The sequence below is a fragment of the Lepisosteus oculatus genome, chromosome 14 (genome assembly GCF_040954835.1).
Source record: "Lepisosteus oculatus isolate fLepOcu1 chromosome 14, fLepOcu1.hap2, whole genome shotgun sequence".
NCBI lineage: Eukaryota > Metazoa > Chordata > Actinopteri > Semionotiformes > Lepisosteidae > Lepisosteus > Lepisosteus oculatus.
The window spans coordinates 3,850,354-3,854,050 of NC_090709.1; the positions used below are offsets into that span (position 1 = coordinate 3,850,354).

General features: G+C 38.2%; 1 non-coding gene across 1 annotated transcript; it reads left to right on the forward strand.

Moving 5' to 3' along the window:
• Window positions 1-2,748: 2,748 nt before the first annotated feature.
• On the forward strand, window positions 2,749-2,821 carry trnak-uuu (transfer RNA lysine (anticodon UUU)). The gene has a single exon. It is a non-coding gene; the product is annotated as a tRNA-Lys (tRNA).
• Window positions 2,822-3,697: the final 876 nt, after the last annotated feature.

The following is a 3,697-nucleotide window of genomic DNA, read 5'->3' on the forward strand; positions in this document are numbered from 1 at the left end:
CAGGGGTAATAGCTTATCTTTGAACATAGCGCTCCATCAGAAATACTTTGTTCGTGCTCAAAAGAGATCAGAGGATTAACTTCATGAATTCACATTGCATACCTTACAGGAAAAAATTAAAAGGGGAATTGATTGTGCTTCCTGATGTTGTTCCTGTGGTTTCTTTAGATACAAAGGTGAATGTTCTTTGACGTTCTGCTAGAGTATTCACTGGGTGGGCTTTATCAATCAGCTCATATAGGTCATCAGTGCTCCGTCTCCGGAAAATAGTCAGCACTGTCGTTTTTTCCTGTGCTGTCTTTTAAAACATATAAGATCACGAGTTTACAGATTTCTCCAAATAACAACAATACATTTTAACCCAGCGGTTAGCATTCCTTCAATCCAATAGTTTTACTCCTGGTAAAAAGCAGCGAAATATATAGAGAGATGATATTCAAATATTTCAACATTCTTATTGGATTACCTGTATGGATATATCGCTCAGAATTCCTAATATGATTTTGAGTTCAGTTTTGTTTTACTACTTTCAGAGTCTTTTATTGACCTTGCTGAAGCAGAGAAGTGACATAATCACAAATGCGACCTACCTGTGCTGCTGCTTTTGGTTAATAATGATTAAAAAAAACAGCTCTTGCATTAAGAGCAAGAGCAACAAACACGCTCGCTGGTTGTGTTTGGTATTTTCCGGGGTGCTCTTCCTCAGCTGCAAAGTTATTCTGCGAGCAAAGACCTCTGAGAAGGAGTCTGAATCCATTAACAACACAGGAATTCTAAGATCGCACTGCCGTCTTGTGTACAGAGATCTGCTTTTTCCTTGTAGAGTTTTTTGGTATTTAAGAACACGTATCCTACCTTGAATGCTAGTTTCAAAAGATATGTTACCGGATCACAGATTTTCTTGAAAAGATTTGGGGATGCACTTACCGGGATTCAAACCCGACTCAATTATTTAGAAGGCACCTATACCACCAACGCACTTCTGAGAAACACCGGCACATTTCCGCAATCCTCCCGCTCACCTACAAAGTTATGAAGAGACAGACGTCCAATGAAAACTAATTTGATTCACTCAAGGCTCCGCTCTTTTATTGTGATGTCATTTTAATTAATGTTAGCTGTGATAAGGTGTTGTTTCTGTCTCTTAAAGTTTAAGTCTGCTCCTTTCTTCCTGGTTTAGAAATAACATGTTTCATGATTGTTTACAAACACCACTATCAATTATTTGTCCAGCTCTAACACCTGTGTGCGTTGACAAGGGATCTCCAAAGGACATATTAAATAACATGATCCTTCCTGTTACCATTCCTGTGGTTGGAGCGTTGTTTCTCCCTTTTTCGTTCTTCTACAATATTTGCAGACAGGACTTTATCACTCAAGTTGTACAAAACAAGTCGGTCCATGAAAATCATCTGTACTGCTGTTGTTCTATGCATAGTTTAATCAAGGTAGTCGAGTGAGGAGGTAAAAAAGCACTCCCCATCGATAAATCAATCATCGTCGCCCGTGTGACTGGAAATAAAAATAACGGATTCATTTTAACCAATCTCTGGAAGCTTCGATGCGGTTATTTTTCCTTCCTTATTTCTTCATTCCTATAAATTTACTCTGTAGTAGAGGAAACACAAAAGTGGGAAACTGCAGGCATCCTTCGTTAGTGGTGGATTGTGTTCAGTGAGCATCAGCACATCTCAGTTCCGTTAATAAGTCTGTTGGGGATATACCTCAGTGGTAGAGTGCATGCTTTGCATGTATGAGGTCCCGGCATCTCCAGGTGCTTTATATTTCTGTGCTCACATTGCAATCTTCTGTTGAATGTGAACTCTTTGCTCATGTTAATAGAGAGCCAAGTTCACACAATTAAACTCAGGCACACTCGAAGTGCTACGGTGTTGCTCTGCTGTTTTAAATGTACCTCTAAAGCATTTAGTTCTGTTAACTACCAAATGATTTGAACTAATTTTATGTCATATTCAGGAAATCCAGAGGTCTTCAGACGTGTCGTGGCTGTTGAAGAAGACACCTTTTGAATCTCACCCGGGATTTCTTGAGAGATCATACAGTGAGCGAGTCCTACCCCTGGACTCCACACTGAGCTGAAAACTGCGCGAATTCCATTGTACAACCGAGAAAAAAACTGATGGACCAAACAACGACATTTGATGCTTACAAGAAATTCAAGAAACACAACGGTCCGAACACAGGTTTGAATCCCGAACGCTTAATTTAAAAGACAAAGCGAAGGATACGACCTGTAAACTCTCTTTGTGTCTTACAGTTTATGATATAAAAAATCTTACTTTCAGAATAATTTCTTGCTGCTGATAGACTATTTATTGAATTTTAACAAAATGTTTTTTAATTTTTAACAAAAAAGTGTGCATACTTATAGAACCAAGGCATTGAAAGTTTTTTTAATTGTTGTTCCAAAAAATGTTCCATTTGTTTTCGTTCTTAATGTTGTTGATTAAAAGATCTTATTAAATGCGAAAAAATCTGAATGTGAAAAAAGGTCAAAATGCTATTGAAAAAATCAGTAATGTGAGGAAAGATGAATTGTGGGAGCCCCTTACCTCCCCATGTCATGCTGTATTTCTCACTCATTCTACTGGGAGTGGTGCCGTCGCTTCTGGATAAAGTCTGTCAGTAGACATTCCAGACGGGTCAGGTACTGTACTTGACTGCGCTTTGGCACAAGAAGAGACATGTGACTTCTGAGGATCACGACAGTGTCATTCACTGTCCAGAGCCTGGATAGCTCAGTCGGTAGAGCATCAGACTTTTAATCTGAGGGTCCAGGGTTCAAGTCCCTGTTCGGGCGTTTGTGTTTTCCTTAAGTGTATTGTGAATTTAATTATAAATCGTATTTTATCTTCCACTCTTCTAGCTGTACTGTCGATATTTTAAAAGTTAATCACTTGTATTTTTTTTAGTGTTTCCTTTCACAAACCGAAAATGTGACGGCTTCTATTTCCACTGATGAATGAGACAGATTCATGAGGAGATCCTATGCACAACTAAGCGAACACATCGCATTTCGGTCTGATGTAGAGGCTCCATTTGCGTCAGCAGTACTATAAATGTAAGTCTTATACACTTTCAGGGGCTGCATCTGTAGCGCTTCATCTAAGAAGACTGTTTTACTTTACCACACGGTTACATTCACCCACCCAATTTATTCTCACAATACCCAATGGCTCAATAACCCTGTTTTCCCCTGGGAACCACCAGTGTACAGTCCCATTCCATTCAAAAATATAACAAATATATTAAATTAATATATTCAATGAACAAATATATTCAATGAACTGTGTAACAAAGAGCTGAAACTGTTTTTCGGGATGGCTGAGTGGTTAAGGTGTTGGTCTTAAGCCCAATAAGCAAATGTCTATGTGGCTTCAATCCCTGCTCCTGTAATTTGCTTTTGAAGTGACAGAACACTTTGAAGATTTACACTCTATTAAAATATGGATTTACTAAATTTCAGTTCTCTTCACTCCCTGGGATAACTGAACTCTCACTATCACATACTTAAGGCTTTACATGCATTAGCTGTGATACAGCTCCTAATAAAGACAGAATGAAACTGTATCAATAATAAATGACATGTTTTAAACAAACGTGTATTGATAAACTTCATTATTAATAAAAGTGGTGTGACGGGAAAGCAAATTAAATATTACAATGATATTCCAAG